This window comes from Carcharodon carcharias, chromosome 5 (assembly GCF_017639515.1).
Source record: "Carcharodon carcharias isolate sCarCar2 chromosome 5, sCarCar2.pri, whole genome shotgun sequence".
Taxonomy (NCBI): Eukaryota; Metazoa; Chordata; class Chondrichthyes; order Lamniformes; family Lamnidae; genus Carcharodon; species Carcharodon carcharias.
In genome coordinates this window covers 103,685,501-103,708,139 of record NC_054471.1, presented here as the reverse complement: position 1 = coordinate 103,708,139, position 22,639 = coordinate 103,685,501, and the positions used below count along the sequence as shown (strand labels likewise).

Below are 22,639 nucleotides of genomic sequence, written 5' to 3'. Positions count from 1 at the left end.
TGGCTGAAGGGTCAATGACCAGAAAGTACAGGTTTAGATTGCTTGGCATAAGAAAGAGTGATGACATGAGGAAAATGTTTTTATGTCACGGCTGGTTAATATTTGGTTTGCACTACTTGATAGGGTGGTGGATACAGATTCAGCAGTAGTTTTCCAAGGGAAATTTTATAAATACCAAGAGGGAAAAAACTGCAGGGACATGGGAAATGAACGGGCAAGGGGACTAACTGGATTGGCATTCGAAAGAGCAGGTGCAGATTTGACGGACTGAATGGCCTCCTGTTCTGTATTCTTCTATGAACCTATGGTTCTCTGACAAGCTGTCAAATTCTTTCATGGTGCAACTTAAGAAAACCAATGCTCTTTTCTCCACAAGTCAAATAAAAACTAGAGGGAAAAGAATGTATTCTAGCTTAGGGGTTAAAAAGCACTCTGGGAATTTCCTTCCTGAACACAGAAGATGAGCTGACAAGGGAATCACAGATCCCAAACTGAAATTCCTGAAGACCACTTCAGGAAAGATGAAATAACTTCATAATAACAATATTAGTTATTTTGGCTCATTTAATGTAATTATTATCTGTTTGGTGTCATTGTATTCCAGATAAAGCTCAGCTATCCCCCTATACCAACAGTTATACTGATCCAGCTTAATTCTGTCATCTTGATATTTGTTCAAGTGCTTATTAATATCACACATTTTGGATTTAAGTGTCTGATCATCAATGAAGAAAAAAGGCAATTGTTTTAGACATTTCTAATCTGGAAGGCTGCTTCCCAATTAGAACTGTGCATTCACCCACAGAGCAGTTGGTTCTTCAGTACTTTCAAGATCTAGTCTGCAACAGTAATGGACGGTGCACAGCCATTCAGCCCATCAGCCCATCAAACCTGCTCTTTTGAATGGCAATCCAGTTAGACCCCATGAGCAAATGCAGTATTTTCATCTTCTGCAATGGCTCTTTCCATTTCAGTTATAGAACCACTTAACAACATTATGAAAGAGCAAACACATATACACGGTTACAGCCTTTGAATCACCTTTTCCAATAATGGGATTCACCAGAGTAGAGCGGTGTTGGGTGGGGGTGGGGGGCAGGATTTTTCTAGGCTCTTGAGACAAGTTTGTGATTGGGGGAGTGGGAAATTTGAAGAAAGTGATGTTAGGTTAGGATTACAAAATCATCCTAAACTTTGCCAGCTTTCTCATGGGCAGGAATGAACTAGAGTGGGGAACTCCCTTGGGTTCTGTGTGTAATTTAAAAGTTGTTGATTAAAAGTTTGAGAAACCACTTATGAGCTCACTTAGCACTGAATCCTGGATTTCCCTGCTCTGCAGGCTGTTTTCCTATCTGGTAACAACCCACTAGGGTCACCAAGGCAAGTCCACAATGGGAAGAGCTTTTTCAGTGAAACTGATCAGCTGTGCAGGTTTTGATCAGTTACAGCAAAGAGCTCTAGGCATGGTCAGGTGTGAGGCTGCTGTTCACAGCATTCCTTCTCAATGTTTTCACTGCTTAACAGGTGGCTGACTTTCAGTGGAAGCCTGGCCCCCCCCCTACCTCCCCCACCCGATAAATCTGCCTCTCGCCAAATTGTGTGATCCCTTCTCCTGCAGGGGAGAGAAAGCAGGAAGCTGTGAGCAATTGTAATGGCTTGTGCGGAGAGGAGGGAAGGATATCATTTATAGAGGAGGATTATGGAGGCATGGGTGTGAGATGGCAGGAAGGTGAGAGTGAGTGAGTGTGAGCGTCGGTTGTTCAGTTGGGGATGTGAGGAGCGGCCTGGAGAGAGAGGCATGAGCGGGGCTGCAAGATGTGTTGCTCTGAAATGGCTGGCTGTGGAGAATCCTGGGCAAGTCAGAGTGTGAGTCTTGGCACCTGAAGGTGTTATGTCATCCACCTGTTATGCCATCCTGAGGTCCTGTTTCCTTTTTATGCACTGTCTCCAGGTTGGAGGGACACACTAACTGCTGTCAACTTCCTTGGTCACTTCCATCCATGCCTGCTTGATTGCAGAGACTGTTCTCATCCTTCCATTCTCACCTCACTGCAACCCCCTTATGTTCTGCAACAGAACCTCCAGGTAGGAATGAGACACCCATGGGGCAGCCTTCCCAGATCTCTTCTTCATTCCTGTGAGTGTTGCTGCCTGAAAAATCCAAGTGCTGCTGGGCTTTGCTGAAACATGTTGTTGTTCCTTTAAATAGAAATCTTTCCTCTGGCAGAATGGTTGCATCCTCCTGCCCACCCTCTCTAATTGGTCAGGGAGCCCAGAGGCGTGATTTCAATTGGTTTGCCTGTCTAAGGCCCTTGACAGGTAAAGAGCAACCGGAAGGCCCACTAATCGGGAAGTCAGGTATGCGACCCAAAAATTGTCCCACTGTTCCTTCAGAGGTCAAGGCATTAAGTTTCCACCCATCATCTCAGTCAAAAATTCCCATTAGTTTGTGGCATCTAGAGAGATTAAAGTGTCCAGTATCACAGCTGTCTATCATTCTCTTGGAGCACTTGATTATTTTCTGAATTTAACCCATTTGCTTGGAGTCCAAGAGAAAATTAGAAACGGAGATTGCAGCAAAATCCCTGACTAGCTAAGGAAATCAAAATTCTTCATGCGATTAAACATACACTGAGCCAATCACTTTCCCACAGTGAAGAAAGGCTTGGCTAGTGAATAGTTATAGTTCTTGGAGAAACATGCTTGCATCATAAGCAGATGATCTTTAGGATGGCTTTCATCAAAGGTCTATATGATATGGATATTCCAAAATTGGAAGGGGATTTAATTAAAAACCAAGCTCCACACATCAGTCGTTCCTTCACCTTAATTTGCTAAAAGTTTTTGGAAGATTATTTTCTGTGCTAATATTTGAAAGGAGCCTGGCAAAACCTTATGTTGATTATCAGAAGCATCACCACCAATACTTAAGTCAAGCTTCTAAGACCCTTGACAGGAGAATGCTACCACATAAATCTGGCAATCTGGATCTAAATTTGATTCTATACCAGTTCATTTACCTGTGCCTACCTGTGGCCAATGGTCAAAAGTTATTATATTAGCCACTGCACTTTAGGTGTTGACCCCAAATGTCTGTGTAAGTACAATTGGCTGCTTCTTGCAACTTGTGAAAGCCAAAAATAAAAGAAAGCACCTTCTTGTACTGCTGGTGCTGCTGTTCGGGGAAATTGATGGAGATTGCAAGACAGTAAAGCAGCTGTCAGTTTTCCCTTGTTTGGAACAAGGCTGGAGATCTTCCTGTTCTAGGTGTCAGTGAAGTCATGCTTGATTACTCTCTTCTCAAACACTGAAAGTAAAAAACAACTTGCATTTATGCAATGTCTTATCATGTTGCCAATATATCTCTTGTAATCATTTACTTTAGGAGTGCTGTGATGGCTTTGGAGCAAGTCATCATGTGCCAGTAAAATACCAGAAACATTATATGCATTTAATGAACCACCCTGTCCTCTGCCGGCAAACATGGCATCCATTTTATGCACAGGAAGATCTCATAAATTGAACAACCAGTTAATTTCTTTTGATGGTGTCAATTGAAGGGAAGTGCTAGCCAGCTCTAAAGGAGATATTCTGTTCTTCAAATAGTGACAGAGTCTTTGGTGTCAAGTTCAACTGTGAGAATCGGCAGACTAGAGCATTGTCTAATTATATCCAAAAGATGGCATTGCAATGTCAGCCTAGATTATGTGTTTCATTTCTAAAGTGGGGTTAAAACACAAAACCCAGAACCCTTTGACTCAACTGTGAGTGCACTACCAATGAAACCAAAGTGACACAAGCAGTGGTGATAATTGTTAAGGAAGATATTCTGACAAGAACATTGGAAGAACTTCCTACTCTTTGAGTGGTAATTTGATAGGATATTTAATACCCACCTGACAGGATAATGTCTCAGCTCAAGGATGGTTTTGCACCTCAGACATGTAGAGGCAGTTCATATGTTAGCTATCCACCCAGTGGATCCAGTAATGTCAAGTCTGGATGGACCATCTGAGGTTTCTGCAGCTAGGAAGAATGGTTGGCTATGCACCTCTCTTCTCTTTTCATCTCCATACTGATGACAATAACATTACCCCTAAGTATTTTGAATAAAAACCTGGACAGAAAAGAAAAGGTGGGGAGGAATCAATGAACAGAAACAAAACAATAACGTTTTAAAATGTATCCAGTAGACAGCAATACAATATGCGTCCTTCAAGAACTCAGTCAGCCTGAGTACCACTATAATCACAGCTTTAATTAAGGGAGATCTCTGGAATGTCAGGTGAAACATTAAACTAAGGAATTTTGGTTAACACTACCGAACAGCCATTAGTTAATAAGCTTAACTGCAGTTGCCTTGTGATGTGTGCCGTTATTTAGTGCATCATTTAAACATAAGGAGCAACCTCTTTGGAAATATTATACTTATGAATTTGGCACTACATTCCATGTCTGAACAGCCTAAGCAATAGTATTGAATTGGCATACAATAACTTATCAACCATTAGAATTCATGGCAGTAGCAGTAATATATATTAATGCTGAATCATAGACACTTCTTGGCCATAAAATGTTTGATTTATTTTAACAGAGATTTTGCACAATACGGAGTTTGTTTTCGCTTCACTGCATCCAGTGAAGCTGTCAATTCATCGTCTTTGCGTTTTATGATAGGGAGATTAATAAAAAATGGTTTATTTTAACACAAATCAGAGATTACAGAAACTAACTTCTTTATAATCTAGGAAGATAAATTCTGATTTTGATTAGCTAAATTACAGTATTTCAAATAAAAATTATGCTCATCTTGCCAAAAAGGACACTAGAACAACTTCATGTAACTTGTAAACCAAGCATTTATCATCATTTAACTTGCACAACATTAAATTCTATGATATGTAAGGACAAAATTCAGTTTCCGCCCTGTTTCAGATGCTTCTGACTTCCAATTGTTTTACTATACAAATAAACAGAAGTAGAAATATACTCCTCAAAGAAAAAAATAAAGTGCCCGCTGGGTTTCAGGAATGGTTGAATTAGCAATTAGCAATACCATTTTATAAGCAGGTAATGCCAATATCCTGTTATTCAAGTCATGTGGAAAAATATTGTTTTATTTAAAAATAATTCAATTGTTAAAGCCTGTTCTCCACCTGAAATATGCTTTTCTTATCTATGTGCTGAATATGGTCAAAATAATGGACAAGAATGTGCATCAGGGGCATTGGTTAAAAGCATGCCATATTAATAAGCCATCAGCCACTCTTACTGTTGTACATGTCTTATAAAACAGCCCTACAAAGTGACTTAAGTGTCAGTGGGGGAACATTTAGGAGACAGTGATCATTGTATTGTACATTTTAGGATGATGATAGAAAAGGACGATAGGCAATCCTGAATAAGAATAATTAACTGGACAAGAGCCAACTTTGATGGGGCGAGAAGATTGGCAGGAAAAGCTGTAGCTGAACAATGGGCTTTCCTGAAAAAAGAATTGGTTGGGGCCCAGTCAAGATATATTCCATCAAAAGAGAAAGGTAGCACAAACAAATCCAGTGCTCCCTGGATGAAAAAGGAGTTGGAAATTAAGATTAAAAAGAAAAGGTGTGCTTATGACAGTTGTCAGTTAGAAGATACAATTGAGAATCAAATGGAATACAGAAGGTTCAAGAGGGAGATGAGGAAGCATATTAGAGATGCAAAGAGGGATTATGAGAAAAGACTGGCAGCCAACATAAAGGGAGTCCCAAAGTCTTCTAGTAAAAAGGTGGTAAAAGGAGGAGTAGGGGAGATTAGGGACCTAAAAGGGAATTTACACATGGACAAAGGGGCCATGACTGAGGTATTAACTAAGTATGTTGCATCTATCTTTACCAAGGAGGCAGATGCTACCCAGACCATTGTGACAGATGAGGAAACTCTGTCACTAGAAGGGTTCAAAATTGATAAGGAGGAAGTATTGAATAGGCTTGTGGTACTTAAAGTTGACAAAGCACCGGGACTGGACAAGATGCATCCAAGGATATTGAAGTAAGTGAGACTAGAAATTGCAGGGGCACTGGCCATAATCTTTCAGTCTTCCCTAGACTCAGGAGTGGTGCCAGAGGACTGGAGAATTACAAACTTTAAGCCATTGTTCAAAAAAAGGTCGTAAGGATAAGCCCAGTGATTACAGACCAGTCAGTTTAACTTCAGTGCTGGGCAAGATTCCAGAAACAATTATTCGGGATAGAATTAGTAGTCACATGGAAAGATATGGGTTGACAACGAAGAGCCAGCATGGATTTCTAAAAGGGAAATCATGTTTAGCTAACTTGCTGAAGTTTTTTGTAGAGGTAACAGGAAAGGTGGATGAGAGTAATGTTGTTGATGTGATGTACATGGACTTTCAAAAGGCGCTTGGTACAATGCCACACAACTGACTTGAGAGAAAAGTTATTGCTCATGGAGTAAAAGGGACAGTAGCAACGTGGATAAAAAATTGGCTGAAAAATAGGGAGCAGAAAATATGGTCAATGGGTGTTTTTCAGGCTGGAGGAAAGTTTGTAGTGGAGTTTCCCAGGGATAGGTATTGGGACCCTTGCTTTTCCTGAAAAATATTAATGATCTAGATCTGGGTGTGCAGGGGATAATTTCAAAGTTTGTGGATGATACAAAGCTTGGGACTGTTGTAAACTGTGAGGAGAACAGTGTAGAACTTCACAAGGACATAGACAAGTTGGTGGAGTGGGCAGATAGGTGGCAAATGAAATTCAATGTGGAGAAGTGGGAGGTGATGCATTTTGGTAGGAAGAACATGGACAGACAATATAAAGTAAGGGATGAAATTTTGAAGGGGATGCAGGAGCAGAAAGACCTGGGTGTATATAGATTATTTAAGGTGGCAGAACAGTTGGAGAGAGCTGTTAATAAAGCATATAGTATCCTGGGCTTTATTAATAGAGCATAGAGTACAAGAGCAAGGAGGTTATGCTGAATTTACATAAGACACTCGTTAGACCTTAGCTGGAGTATTGAGTACAGTCCTGGGCGCCGCATTATAGGGAGGATGTTAACACATTGAAAACACTACAGAAGAGGTTTACAAGAATGGTTCCAGGGATGAGAAACTTCAGTTACGAAGATAGACTGGAGAGGTTGGGATTGTTCTCCTTGGAGGGGAGAAGGCTTAGAGGAGATTTAATAGAGATGTTCAAAATCATGAGGGGGCTGGACAGAGTAAATAGGGCGAAGCTGTTCCTGCTTGTAAAAGGATCAAGAATGAGAGGGCATTGATTTAAAGTGACTTGCAAAAGAAGCAAACGCGACGTCAGAAAAATCTTTTTCACACAATGACTAGTTCGGGTCTGGAATGCACTGCCTGGAAGTATGGTGGAGGTAGGTTCAATCAAGGCATTCAAGAGGGTATTAGATAATTATTTGAATAGAAACATGTGCAAAGCTACGGGGAAAAGGCAGGGAAATGGCACTAGATCATAATGTTCATTTGGAGAGCTGGTGTAGACACGATGGGCTGAATGGTGTCCTTCTGTGCCATTAAAATTCTGTGATCCTGTGACTCAACTGGTACACTAATGGATATGTACAAATTTAATTCTGTGGAAATGGATGGGATTTGAATAGTTTAAAATCAGATCCAATTTAATATCATCTTATTTATAAAAACACAATTACAGGCAATTTCTCTAAAACATACAGGTTTTTTCTTATTGTTGCACATGTACATTGAAAAGGAGAGGACAATGGGAATTTACAATCACTGTCAATGCCAGGAGTGAATATTTTGGTAGAGGGTGGTGAAGCTATGTACAAAGCAATGCAGTCATGGTTAAAAAATTTAATATTAGAATTAATTTCCTGATCTATTTATTGGTGTTCTTGTCGTGCTCTTGTAGTGTCCCTGCCTCTGGGCTCAAGTCCCACTCCAGGACATGAAAATGCATTAATAATGTAGCCAAACAGGTTGATTATCAGCCTATAAATCCTTCTGATACCCGTGATGGCCAGGCAGTAAGATTAGGAGAGTTTCCTGGTCAGCTAGACTGCCGAAGGCAATGGCAAATCACTGTAGTACTTTGCCAAGCATAATCATGGACCAATCAAGTTCATTGGCGGCAATGCCTTCTTAGGGCATGGCACCTGCAGGAAGAGGAAGATTTATTTATCAAACACAATTTTTTAGGACTTTTCATACAGCTGTCAGTCAACTATATATAGTTTAATGCAAAAGAAAACTACAGTTAAATCGCATTATTGTGAACAATATTATAATCATTATGTAACAAATTATGTAATTAGGGATGGATAATTGTGCTTCGCAAAAGCCACAACTTGTTAACACATAACAGCTGGAGACTTGTAAATATAAATATGCGAAAATGATCCTACCGTACAGGAGACGAAAATAGTTACTGTTTCACTATTACTGTATTCTAATTTGATTACTTCCTGCACTCATTTTCAATTTTTCATAAAATTGGAGTATATGTTACAGAGGCATTGGGTAGTCTTCAACAAGTTCTGTGGTGTTATGTTACCAGTATGAGATCTGATAAAATGCAAATAAATTTAATCTATTTTAATTCTTTTTAAAAAAAAGTGTCTTTCCAAGTGACAAGCGAAGTTGTCCAGCAGTTTATTGGGATTCTTAATAGCCATCAGAATGTGAGAGAAGGAAATAAACCATCTTTGTTTACATTCTGCAATTCAAGCGGTGATGGAGAGTCAAAAGACCAGTTCTTTTACAACATTTTGCACCTCTGAATTAATCCAATGTGTACAGTTTTAATGAGCTAAGGTACTTTAGTGAAGTTATGGGCCTACAACAGCTTATTTTAGCAGTTTTAGGGGAGAACACAGTTTGCAATGTATTCATTGTTCATCATATGTAAAAGGATAGTCTATATATTTACAGATCCAGTTGATACTAGCACTAACAATTATTTGGAAGGAAAAAGAAGTTTGCTTCAATTTCTTTTCCCATACACTACATTAGATACTAAATTAAAAAATGTAAATCATCAATGTATGAAAATTGCTCTCACTTTGAACCTGACACTTTGTCACTTGATAGATGATCCTTCTCTTGCCTCTAGACTCCAACCTCAATTGTTCACATGCTTTCTTGCCTCTATTTTGTCTACAATTTTGTAACTATTTATGCTCTCTCATTTCACCCAAGGTCCAAGTTTTCCATGATATTTGCTCTTCCTTCTCTCTGCATCCTCACTCTGTTGGAATCAACACTTGTTGCATTCTCTTCTACATTCGGCAGACCAAGTGCAGACTGGGTGACCGCTTTGCGGAAGATCTCCTTTCCGTCTGCAAGCATGACCCCAAACTTCCAGTTACCTGAGATTTTAATTCTTTTTGTTTTTGGAAAAATGCACTTTACTCATAAAATATCTGGAAGAATATTACAAAACATTTCAATTTGATGAATGTACAGGACATAAACAGGAAGCCTATCCTGGAACGGATGGACCCATCTGGCTGTGACCAGGTATATCTATGCTGCGCTCCATCTGCAGGGTTGCTGAAGACGTCGTGCAGCTTGGCGTCCTTTACTGGTTCCATCAGTAGTCTGGACATGGTGTCCAGTCTGCTGTTGGCCCTGCCAGATCATCCAGCCACATCGATGATGCAGTTGAAGTCACTGCCCAGAATGACCGGCCTGGAAGTCACCAGCAGCAGTGGGAGCTGACGGACCGCTAGCCACTCACTGTTTTGAGCTGGGGCATATACGTGAATTAACTGGAGTGGAACATTCTTGTATAATATATCTGTTACAAGGAGGCACCCACCCACCACCTCCTTAACCTTGAAGATGGTGAAGTTGCCTCCCTGCAGCAGAATATCCAGGCCAGAGGAACATGAGTCATTTCCTCCTAACCAGATCGATGGCCCATGGAACCACCATCGTGACCATTGCCTATAGGAGCTGAGGTGCAGTATCGCACACTCCTGCAGAAACAGCAGGTCAGCTTTGACCTTGGCAAGGTAATCCAAGGTCACAACACATTGTGTAGTAGGTTTAATGCTACACTCATTAATGGATACAATTTTTATCCCCATTTTTAAAGCATTTTGTTGTTTACCAAACTGGTTGTCTTTGAGAGTTCCAGACCTTTGGTCAACTCCTGTATACCCATAGTGTGTGCAAATTGTCTCACTTTGGATGGGCTGAGGAAACTGTCCTGAACCTCCCCATTGGAGATGGCATTGGGGGGGGTTCATATAAGGAGTGAGGTTTGAATTGTTCTCTGCTGGAGAAGTCTCTCCGATCCATTCCCCCCCAGGGCGTTGCTGCTCCCACCTTCCCGGAGCTGGGGTGCACTGAGTGCTTCACTGGTCCCAGGTTCCTGGGGCTGGAGTGTGCTGGCCTCTTCAAGTTGAGGGCAAAATTGGGGTGCGCTGGTCTCCTCATTGTCTCCAATGTTCTGGAGCTTGGTTGTCTCCTCCACCAAGTCCCTAGAGCTTTGCTGCTTCTTCTGTTGGTGCTGCACTTGCCCTTCTTTGTCCAAAGAGCAGCAGCCCTTGTCATCCGTGTCGGATGGGAGACGCCTTTTGCCACTCGTCTGGGAAATGGCTTGGTCCCTTCCTAGCCCCTTCTTCTTTTGAGTCCTCTTCACCAGCTGCCACTCCCCTGGTTGATTGTCTGCTCGTTCCTCCTCCACTGATTGGATCTGCTGAGGAATGGGAGGTTCAGGGGGTGGTGCAGTTGTTTGGCCATCTGCTGCCTCAATGTTTCCCTTCGTCTTGCCTCTCTCTCTCTCTCCTCCTTTGTCCCATTGTGCTCACTAGAGGTCTTGGTAGTTGGAGGTTTGCAAGTGTCTTTGGCATTAGTGACACTGGCCATTTCATCTGCTTGCCCCTCATTGGTTTTGGCCGCCTGTGCATAAGTGAGGCAGCGTTTGGGGCAGGTCCTGTAGAGGTGGCCTGCCTCGCCAGTTAGATTGCAGCACTTGGTCAGTTTGCAGTCCTTTGTCTGGTGCCCTTCCTGCTTGTACTTCTTGCAGAGGATGGCGCTGCAGTTGGCTGTCACATGACCAGGTTTGCCACATGAGCGACAAAGTTTGGGCTGCCCCGCGTAGACAAGGTAGTCATGGCTTCCCCAGATAGCGAAGCTGGGAGGAGGGTGGAGGATGGCTCCCTTACCATCTGCCTTGAGCATGACCTTGACCTAGTGTTTGCTTGTCCAAATCCAGAAGGTGTTTTTGACCTTGGTGCAGTTCCCAACCTTGTCGACGTACCTGGTGAGCACAATGGCAACGGGGACGTGGGGGTTGTAGAGATGCAGAGTCACTACACAGTCCTGTTGCGACGGCAAAGTAAGGAGTGACGTCATCGTGAGGATTCTCATCTGCGGCTGGTCTCTCTTCTCCTTGAACACCTTCAGGAACTTGACGCAGACAGCAACATTCTTAAAAGTCACATCAAAGTATCCAGTGCTGGGGAAGTCTTGCAGGCAGTAAATCTCCATTGCTCCAAATCCACAGGATTCTAAAAGGATCCTCTTAATGAAGGAGGCATAGTCAATGGGTGAACCTCCTTCACTGTCTTTCACCGCCACCCTAACAGTGTTACGTACCCCTTGGTTCAGACCTCGACCGGTTGCAGCCATCACCTGTTTAAGTTCCCGATGTTAGGCACTGAAGCCCCTTCAAAGGAGAACAAACAACCACAGAGGAGCCTCCAATACCAAAGGGCAAAATGGCCAAAGCCTTTGCTGAAACCCCCCAGTAAAAGAAATGATACCCGCAAAAAACAACACTTACACACATGCAGAAGCAACCATGATCATGGTCTCTCCCCTGCCAGGCCTGAGATTTTAATTCTCCACCTGGCTCCCACTCTGACCTTTCTCTCCTTTCCCTTTTGAAATGTTGCAATGAGGCTCAATGCAACTCAAGGAATGGCACTTCTCTTTTCACTGGACACTTTACAACCTTCTAGACTCAACTTTGAGTTCAATAATTTTAGACAGGAACCTCTGCCCCTATTTTGTTTTGTTTCTCTTTGCTGTTTTGTTTTTTTCTCTCTTTCATTCCCTTTTTTCACTTTTGATTAGCAGCTATTCAGCATCTTGCCTCCTCAAGCCAAATCCTTTGTTTCTGTCGAAGGGTCATGAGGACTCGAAACGTCAACTCTTTTCTTCTCCGCCGATGCTGCCAGACCTGCTGAGTTTTTCCAGGTAATTCTGTTTTCCTTTGTTTCTTTACTTGTACCATTATCATTCCCTTTGGCCTTGAAACATGAAACCTTTTGCCATTCAATCTCTCCTGTCTTCCACCCTATCACGGACCTTCCCTTCTGTTCCCCCACCTCCACCCCGAGCCCCCACGCATCCCCTTTCGCTTGCTCAAAACCTATTGCATTTCAAACCTTTCCCAGTTCTGATGAAAGGTCGCAGACTTGAATCTTTAACTGTTTCTCCCTCCACAGATGCCACCTGCCAGACCTTCAGAGTATTTCCAGCATTTCTGTTTTTATCTTGTCGCATTCCCTCCCACTCTATCTCATTCTTTCTGAACTAATCAGTGTTCTGAATGTTTCTTAGGGTTCTGCGCTTCCTGTAATCTTTAGGCTTTTAAACCATAGGTTTTATATCACTCAAAGACTATTTAATTTCTCTCCTGTTGTCCTCATCATGGTCTTTGGCCTTTCACCTATGTTCCTCACTAAAATAGGAAAGAGGCCCATATGACTATACGGCACTATAAGTAAAGTCTTATAACTTGTCAGTTAATTCATTTGCCTACATTTTTATTTTAAGTATAATTTTCCTGTAACATTTATAAAACCTGTTTGGCCTGTATTTAACCTGATAGTAAAATCGGCAAGGGAGCACATCAAATGGACTGCAGAGATGCAACCATCTGTTACACAACCCTTCAGGGATAAAAACACATACACTTTAAAATAGTGACTGATTAAAAATTTTCATATTGCTCTGGCAGGAGACTTACAAACTCTATGGGCAGAATTTTCCTGTTGTCGAGCGGGGGCAGGACTCGCACGCCGATGCGTAAAATGACACGCGGTGACGTCAGTCAAGTATCCTGACATCATGGTGCACCATCGCGATATTTCGTAGGGCGGGTGCACGATAATATCCGATGCACGCCTGCCATTAATTAACGGGTCACTTAAGGCCCTTCAGGCACCAACTGAGGGTGATTTTTCGGTGCCTGTGCGATCTTCAGGATGTCACATGAGCGCAACGAGCAGGCGGGTAGGAGGCATTTGTATAAACCTCATCCACAGGCGGGATAAGAGGGCTCAGTGGGGTCACGAGTGTGCTCTGTCAAATATTTAATTTGCAAAGTTACTGATACTTGTCTGCGTGAGCTGCAATACTTCAAAATGCATACCTGTTGCTTGAACTGGACTCACAACCTTCAGGTCAGCAAAGAATCATTTCTGGGTATGCAGGTTTGAGGAAGTCTTCCCTTAACCTGGGAATGGGAGTTGAACTCTCCACTGGAGGCACCTCCTTTGAGGAGGAAGGGAGGGCTAGAAGGGGGAGGAGGCCAGGAGTGCACATTCAGCCTCCAGCGAGCCGCCTTAGGGAGGAGAGGCGCAGCCACAAGGATGCAGGGCCAAGAGGTAGTCCAAGGTGGGGTGCAGAAAGGACTGCAGAAGATGCCACTATCCTGCTGCCAGGGTACACAGGCGGCGAAGCAGCTACCTCAATATGTCTGAGGTGCAGTGCCGAAGGAGGCTCCGTTTCTCAAGGGAGACAGTCAACTATATCTGTCAGATGAATGGGTCTGAGATCTCCGCTAACTGTGTGGGTGGACACCCCATGCCAGCGGCTCCGAAGCTCACAGCTGCTCTCAACTTCTATGCCTCTGGCTCCTTCCAGGGGTTTGTGGGAGATTTTTGCAGTGTCTCCCAATCAGCTGTCCACACTTGTGTCAAGCAGGTTACAGATGCTCTGTTCAGGCGTGCATTGACCTTCATCATCTACCATTGAGACCAGGCAAACCAGACACAGTAAGCCAGAGGCTTTGCAGCCATTACTCTCTTCCCCCGCGTCCAGGGTGCTATAGACTGCACACTTATGGTCATCAAGGCGCCAGCAGGTGAGCCTGGTGCCTTCGTCAACAGGAAGGGCTTCCACTCCATGAACATGCAGATAGTGTGTGACCACAGGATGCAGATTCTGCAAGTTTGTGCAAGGCAGCTCCCAGGATGCCTCCATACTCAGGCACTCCCAGGTGCTGGGGTCTTCAGTGCTTTGGCTCGGCTGGATGGACGGCTGCTGGGTGACAAGGGCTATCCCTTCAGAAGGTGGCTCATGATGCCTCTCCGCCATCCAAGAACAGAAGCTGAGCAACAGTACAATAGAAGCCATGCCTCCACAAGGGCTGTGGTGGAAAGAACCATTGGTCTTCTCAAGATGTGCTTCTGATGCCTGGACCATTCAGGGGGCGCACCCCAGTACCCCCCAGATTGTGTCTCAGTGGTAGTGCTTTCATGCTACGCTCTCCACAATCTGACACTGGAAAGGGGGGACGCATTGGACGATGAAGATGTAGACGCAGTGGCTGCGGTTGCACACGATGAGTCCAGCAGTGAGTCCGAGGATGAGCATGCACAGGGAAAAGCTGAGGGGGTAGACGCTGAGCCGGACATACTCCAGGGAGGCAGGGGCACTCGGGGGGCTTTAACCCAATGAACCTTCAGCTAGCACACCACAGATGGACCTCCAGGACAAACCTGTGCTGCAGGCTCCATACTCGATACCTGAGTGCTAAATCTGCCTGGATAGGAACATTAACTAAGGGCCTTGTCAATAAAGCTCAATGTGACACAAGTCACTCATAACATCCACCTGCAGAAGAAAAGAGGCATCCTCAGCCATGGTGATATGTCTGAATTTAATGGTATAACAAAAGGAACTTAAAAGAACAGAATGACAAAGGTGCTCAACATCACACCAACTCAAAGACTTCATCTCGAGCCAACACAAAAGCACCAGTGATAAACCTGTGGTGTACCTAAGGTGCCTTATGTTCATGCTTTCGGATGCTAGGTCTAGGTGCTTCCCCGTCGCTGGCACCGGCATTTGAGACACTTGCTCACTGTGCTGTCCTGTTGGCCTTGATGACCTTGGTGGCCATCCTCTGGCCTGTGGAGCCTGTGCTGGCCCTGCCTGGGTGGGGGGGTGGGGGGAGCTGCCAGTTCCACAGCTGGCATCTCCCCAGTTGTCGCAGCCTCATTGAATGCAATGGTCACTGGCAGAGGGGCAGAGGAGCAGCTGCCCTTATCCGGAGTGCCCTTGCTGGTCAGAGCACACCCCCAGGAAGCCTTGATTGTTCTCCTGGTGGAGCCTCTCCATGAGAGTCACCACTGTCTCCATGGAGGAAGCATGGCGCTCGGCCATGAGGCTCATTGCATTGGTGATAGTCCGCGTGGACTCTTCCACCACAGAGACCAAGCCAAGCATAGCCTCATGTATCTCCACCAGATGTCCCCGTACACCTGGCCGCACTTCCTGCATTTGCTGCATCACGAATGATTCCAGAGGCACATCATCAGCTACCGACTGAGCATGCACCCGGTCCCCTGTAGTTCTCCGACTGCTGTTGCCATGGGCACTCTCTGTCTCCACCAGTTCCTCCAGCAACTGTGAAGTGCCCTCACCGCTGTGCCCTGGGACACTAGCCGATGATCTAATTTTCACCGAGGTGCTAGTATCTGTACTGGTGCCTGCCTGGCAGAGATGTTGTGACGCTGGTGAGTCCGAGATTTCAGGGCCGTCAGGTGTGACGGGGGGCCTCTGCTGCTTCTCCTCCCAGCCCTGTCCACTGATACTGAAAGAAAGAACAAAAAAATTTGATTAGTTAACATGGAGACAATGTCAATGTGCATCCCGGTCCCCTGGATCATTATGCGCTCATCCTTCCATAAGCAATGGTCAAGCCATGTTGCAAACTTCAATCACTGAACATTCAGCAGTGCCATGGCTGCTGGGACTCTAATGGTGACCTCAGTGCTGGGCTAACATACCTGCCCGTGGCACCCCAGCCTCACTGGGCGCATGGTGCCTCTCCAGATCTAGGTCCTCCAGCTTGAACCAGATAAGCATCGTCACCTCCGCCAGTCCTCACCCGCTCAGCAGCATTATGTGCATTCTTCTCCTGAAAAGGAGAGAAGAGCATTGATTAGTGCAACTTGTACCTGGATTCTCTTCGCTGCCGTCCCACCCCAACCAGAGTGGGACATTGCAGGGCTCCAGTGCCTCCTCACCCTGCAGCTGCCGAACACTCTCACAAAGATGCCAGGCCTGTTTCCCCCCACCCCCTTGACCAAATGCTGCCTACGTCACATTTGGCACCACATGGCCTAACCTTCCATAGCAAGGAGGCGCAAGCTGGTGGAGCGCAAAGGACAGCAGATGGATTGGTGCCCCGCCACCTGGAAGCTCCCCTCCCAGCATGTCAGCACCCTGACTTTGACATGTCCTGGAGTTCCAGCACTGCACCTAGGTGTAGCTCCACCAAAACAGTAATGTGTGTCTCAGTGTACCACATACTGCGGGTGCAGAACCCATCTCATCACCACCCTCTCAGGGTGACCTAGGCATGGGCAATATCTGCTGGCCCACCCAGCGGACGACACAGGCCGTCAATGATTCAGTGCAGTAACTGCACTTAGAGTTGGTTGCGGGGTGGGGGGGTGGGGGGGGTGTGCGGCAAGGGGGGAAAGCCTACCTGCTGGGTTAAGTGACCAATGCCAACATGGTACTCACCCTTCCCGAGCGCAAGAGGTCATTGAAGCGCTTGTGACACTGGATCCAGGTGTGTTGCACCATGTCACGAGAGCTCACGATCTCTGCTGCCTCCTCCCAGGCACTTTTGGTCATGTGGGGGGGCCTCCTCCTCCAGACTTGGTGTACAAGCACCTCCCGCCGTGCTGCCACCTCCTAGAGGAGGGCAGCAAGCCAATCATCTGAAAAACGAGGGGCACAGTGCATCCCTGCCCTACCCTCCTGCCTGGCCTGCTCACCAGCAGCGCTCTGGGGAACCCTTCCACTAGCCATGATTCACAGCCTTTGAAAGACTGCAGGGGCTTTTTAAAACAGGCTGCCGGGTCGCCAACGGATCCAGTGGTCATTGCAGACCCATCGCCGTCCACCCACCCCCACTGTCTTTGGGGGCCGCGATTCACGCTGGGTGGGCCTTAATTGGTCTGCCTGCGTAAAATGGCGGCGCAGAGCAGATTGTCGCCATGCCCACCCGCGCCCAGAAAATCCTGCCCTATAAAACACATCTAGGCATTTAAAATGCACAAGAATAGAATGGCAGAAATTTCACAGACAAAAGAGACTGAATTAAAGGTTCTGAAATAAGCACAGAGGCACATTTGAAACCCACAGCCAAAAAATGAATAAATGCAATACAAGGAAGGGTTGGTGTAGCACTGACATACGGCTGTGCTGTTTATGAATCTTTACCTGCATTTCAGTTCACTTATTATTCAAAGTCTTATTCCTTTGACGGTGGCCCATCCACCAGCAATGGAAAAGAAAGCCAAGCTCCCAAGTCACTGTATAATTGGAAAAGAAAGCAGATCTCAGTCAGGCCAAACAGCAAAGTCTTCCAATGTATTCTAGTACATCAATGAAGCGTTTTACAATATACCCCAGTACATCAGTGAAATGTCTTACAATATATTCAGCTAAGGTTATCTTGCTAGGCAGACATTGCGTGGAATTTTTGGTGTAAATATTGGGCAGGATTTTACACTGGCAAACTGTTTTTGCCTTATCTGGCTCCCACGCAATTACAATTAAAATTTAAAGAGCTGGCGGTGTGCACAGGAGGCACATGCGATTCATTGGTGGAACCTTGCCATCAGCTGACAGTGCTCCTGCTACAGGTGGGCTACAAAAGAGTCTCCAGGTCAAACAGGGAGGCTCTGAATCATGGCCAAAGCTTTCTTGCCCAAGTCCATTGCCATTAAAATAAGATTTATTGAGAGCACAAAGGTGGCACAGTCTTTTCAAATTTAAATTTCACTTGTAAATATTTCACATTACATTGGTTTTATTTTATTCATGTTTACACCATCTTATTTGTTGAAACTAACTTAGTCAGAGAGCTAAATGTACTGGCACATCTCATCGTTGGCACAAGTTGATGGTCACAGGGGACTTGGGTACATATCCTTTATTTTGGAAGAAACGATGTTGTCTTTTTTTTCACTCTTTATTGAATGCTCATTAGTGTCCAGTGTTATATTCACCACATGTGGGACATGGCTGAACTTGTAGGCTCAGCTGGCCCTCGCTTCAGTGAATTGTAAAGGACACAGTGCGAGATCACCCTCAGCAGGGATTATTGAAATGTTGCAGGTGAACGCAAAGTCCTGTAAGGACTCTGACAGCCAAATCACTGAGATGGACCCACATTTGCTCAGTATGACATCACCCTTTAGGCCTCTCATTTTCTTACCATGACTGACTGTCTCCACCAGCCCTGCACCACACCCAGGATACCAGGCTCTTCCCATTTCACAGCATCATGTCCCAGGCTCCATACTCCGTCCTCCCTTGAATCTCTCTTTGACTTCTCCATGCACCCAAACCCCAGCTTTTCAACCCCCAACCCCACATCGCCCCACCCTCCCCCAGCCATGGCTCGCCCTTCTGGTCCTGAGCCTCAGTGGGAGCTGCCATTCTCCTCCTGCTCCCTTCCCATGTGCCACACAGTTCAACAAGGAAAATTGTTGACCTCAGACACAATTGTACAAAGCCACCTGGTGCACGCCACCTTTAAACAAACATGAACTGAGTGCTACGAGATTCTCGTGCGGCCTGACTTTACCTTGAAGGTCGGATTTAATTTTAAAATGTTTTACACTAATGAGTATTCATGGTATGCATACTATGCATGGTATGCATGGTATTAAAAGTGCGAACCCGCCACAGGACAGCTTGAGGCCTGACATGCTGCAAACAAGCTACTGACTTAATTTCTGTATCTCAACCCGCCATCGCAAAATCAAAATTTCCATCTCGCCTAATTCAGTCAACCCACATGGTCTTGTGGGCTTCAGAAAATCTCCTCAGTTGCCTGAAATAATGGTGGAGGATTTTTTTCATATGCCAGGATTTATTGTGCAATTTTAAACATGTTTCATTCTCATTCCTGTTCCAATTTGTCCTTTTTACTTTTTTGATGTTTTTTATTTTCACTGAGTACTTATTTACGCTGAGTATTCATTACATCAATAGAAATCGACTTGAACAAATTGTTTTGTTCATTCATAGGATGTGAGTGTTAATGGCAATGCAAGCATTTATTGCCCACCTGCAATTGGCCTTGAGATGGTGGTGGTGAGCCACCTTCATAAACTGCTTCAGGCTACATGATGTAGGTACGCCCACACCGCTGTTAGGTAGGAAGTTGTAGGATGTCGACCCACCAATGATGATGGAACAAAAATACATTTTCAAGACAGAAAGTTGTGCAACATGGTGGGGAACTTGCAGTTGTGGTGTTCCCAGGTGTCTGTTGCATTTTCTCCTTTCAGCCAGTAGAGGTTGGGATTTGGAGGGTGCTTTTGAAAAAGCCTTGGTGAGTTGCTGCAGTGCACCTTGTGGATGGTGCACATTGCAACCACAGTGATAGCTTTTCGTGGATGGTTTTGTGCTTCTTCAGTGTTATTGGAGCTGCACTCATTCACACAAGTGGAGAGTATTTCACCAAACTCCTGACTTGTTCCTTGTAGATGGTGAAAACTCTCTGGGGAATCAGGAGGTAAGTTACTCATTGCAGAATTTCCAACCTCTGACTTGCTTTAGTAGCCACAGTATTTATGGGGCTGGTTCAGTTCATTTAACTTTTAATGACGATCCCCAAGATATTGATGGTGGAGGATTCAGCAACTGTAATGTTGTTGAATGTCAAGGAAAAGGGGTTAGATTCTCTCTTGCTGGGGATGTCTTAACTGGCACTTTTGTGTCACAAATGTTACTTGCCACTTATCAGCCCATTGTTCAGGTCTTGCTGCATGTGGCAGTATCTGAGGAGTTGGGAATGGCACTGAACACTATATAACCATCAGCAAACACCCATAGTTCTAACCTTATGATGGAGCGAAGGTCATTTGATGAAGCAGCTGCAAGTGGTTGGGCCTGGGACACTACAATGAGGAACTCCTGTAGTGATGTCCTGGAGCTGAGATGATTAACCACCAACAACCACAACCATTTTTCTTTGCTAGGTATGACTCAAGCCAGAGGAGAGATTTCCCCCTGATCCCCATTAAATTCAATTTTACTTGGGCCTCCTGATGCCACACTTGGTCAAATGCTGCCTTGATGTCAAGGGCAGTTACTCTCATTTTCGCTGAGAATGGCCTTAAACTGATATGAATTGAAACTGTTGGAGATAGAAGAGTGATTCAGCATGAGCGGTAAGTGCTGGCTCCCTCACATATTGTGGGCAGCAACACTTCCTTACCTGTACCCTTGACACCATTAGCACCCCCAGTAAACAAAACTCACAAAAAACCCAAAATAAATTAATGTCAATGTTAAGCAGATTTTAAAAAAACCTCATACCTCATGCTACGCTCTCTTCAAGATACCACTTTAAAGATAGAATGAATGATATTGAGTCCAGAAAATTGAACGGAAGGGGTTCTTCATTTTTGTATTCAGTGGCAGCGTAGCTCTATTGCCACATACTTCCAAATTTTCAAGTTCATAAAATCATGCAATAAGCCACAAGGGGTCATGGTCATAGCCGTTTGAAAATATGTAGATCATATCAGAGAAATTTTCCATCAGCCTTTCAAAAGGCTACTTGAAGTAAGCAGACATTAAGTCTGTCAACCAAGTATCTGAAGTGGTTTTTTTTTTCAAACCTGTCACCCCTTTAGGGGCATCCAAATCATATTAATGGGAAATCCACAGAGAGATCTTCTACTTGCCTGACATAGAACGAATACTTTCTCTATATATTCACGGGGGACTGACCCAGTTCTAATCTTTCATCACCAGGCGTTGTTGTAACACCCCTAGGATAGTTATTAAGTCAATCGCTGCATGGCTGACAAGTGTAGATTTGAGTTCTCACTTGGTGAATAGTTGGAACAGGAATTCAAGAATGGGATGATGAGCTGCACAACTCATCATAAAATGTGCTCCTGCATTGTTTCCATTTGCTGGACACACAGCATAACTGGAAAAATTAAAATCCATACTCAAACACTAAAGTTGGCATGAGCCAATATCCTCACATACTGACATGAATAAATAAAAGGAAAAGCAAAAAGCATGAACAGGTTTTCAGGAGTTCGCATTAATTATCAAGAAACTATGCTTGCAATTTCCATGTTGTATGATCTAATCAATCAAGAAAGATTTACCTGCAGCCCCATGACAGTTCAATTTCTCTTTTACCCTTTGGGAGGTGCTCTACAACAGATTGGAATATGCTCAATTATGTTATATCTCAATCACTGACAACAAACTGGCAATCGATTCAGTTCCCAGGAAAGCTTTATATGGTCTTGCTCATTTTTATGTATAAGATGGAATAATTAGGCGATAGCCTGGTATACTCCAGTGCTGTACTGAACGGAGTGCTGCACTATTGGAGGTGCCATTTTTTGGACATTAAGTGGGACATTAAACCGAGGTCCCATCTGCCTGCTCGGGTGGATGTAAAAGATCCTATGGCGCTATTTTGAAGAACAGCAGGGGAGTTATCTTGGCCAATATTTATCCCTCAATCAATATTACAAAAGACCCAGATAATCTGGTCATTATCACATTGCTCTGAAAAAGAATCATATGGACTCGGAACGTTAACTCTGTCTTTCTCTCCGTAGATGCTGTCAGACCTGCTGAGTCTTTCCAGCATTTTCTGTTTTTGTATCACGTTGCTGTTTGTGGGAGTTTGCTTTGTTCAAATTGGCTGCTGCACTTACTCCAATGATTACACTTTAAAAGTATTTCATTGGTTGTAAAGCACTTTGAGACATCCATTGGTTGTGATAAGTGCTGTGTAAATACAGGCCTGTGATTCTTTTCCCAACTGTACACATTCTTGTTGGAAAACATGCAAGCGGTTTGAGGCTTGAAAGGCTTCACCAGATGCATTTAGTTCTCTGTGTATTTTGTATATTTTTAAAAATCTCTCCCATCCCAGAATTTGTGCTTTTCCCCACTTCAAGCTTAGGTGGATGATGCCTTATCCCTTGTTCTCTGCCAGAGTCTCTCATTTTCATTCCCTCTGTCAGTAGATGTGTCTCTTGCTTCACAGGTCTCATAGTGGCCCAGACAAAATTGAAAACTCACTAGTGGGCGGCTCTGATCTTCCTGTCAGCAGCAGAGCTGTGGCTTATGCCGCTGCCTGTCAACATTTCAAATGACTATTTTTTTACCTTTTTCCATCAGCTGCAGTGGAAACTTCCTTTCCTGGCTGTAGTGTGGATCAATCATTGGACTGAGTAGGGAGGCCTGGTGGGGTGGGGTGTTGCTGGTTGAAGCGAAAACATGCTTCCTTTGTTATATTGAACTGATGGCATGCCCTTTGAGCTCTGCCTTCAGTTTAGTGTTTCCAAGTGGGACCTTATTGGTCGGAAATTGGCTGCTGCATTTTCTACATTACAA

At 44.4% G+C, this 22,639-nt stretch overlaps 1 protein-coding gene and 1 long non-coding RNA gene across 2 annotated transcripts in view; one reads left to right on the top strand and one right to left on the bottom strand.

Annotated features, from left to right (window-relative positions):
- LOC121277642 (chorion-specific transcription factor GCMa-like) overlaps positions 1-22,639 on the top strand; it is a 39,393-nt gene that overhangs the window by 6,298 nt on the left and 10,456 nt on the right. The window lies entirely within an intron of this gene.
- LOC121277643 lies at positions 1,518-20,935 on the bottom strand. Its single transcript, XR_005942957.1, has 4 exons — positions 20,582-20,935; positions 17,468-17,559; positions 3,897-4,117; positions 1,518-3,307 (listed from the first exon to the last, which is right to left on the bottom strand). It is a non-coding gene; the product is annotated as an uncharacterized LOC121277643 (long non-coding RNA).